The sequence below is a fragment of the Cricetulus griseus genome, chromosome 5 (genome assembly GCF_003668045.3).
Source record: "Cricetulus griseus strain 17A/GY chromosome 5, alternate assembly CriGri-PICRH-1.0, whole genome shotgun sequence".
In the NCBI taxonomy this organism is placed as follows: domain Eukaryota; kingdom Metazoa; phylum Chordata; class Mammalia; order Rodentia; family Cricetidae; genus Cricetulus; species Cricetulus griseus.
Genome location: NC_048598.1, coordinates 14,672,000 through 14,672,229, shown reverse-complemented (window position 1 = coordinate 14,672,229; position 230 = coordinate 14,672,000).

Genomic DNA, 230 nt, shown 5'->3' with positions numbered 1-230 from the left:
CTCCTTCTCCTCCTCCTCCTCCTCCTCCTCCTCCTTCTTCTGTGTTACCTTCCATTCTCCAGCTTTTTCTTAGGCTGAGGGCCAAGGAAAAACTTTCTAGTCTAGAAGCTTTAGAATTTCACAAGTAAGCCAGACATGACGTCACAGAATTATAATCCCAGCATTTAGGATGCAAAGGTCAGAGGAAGTCCTCACTTCATGGTGAAGGAACCTCAGTGCAGAAGAAAGGC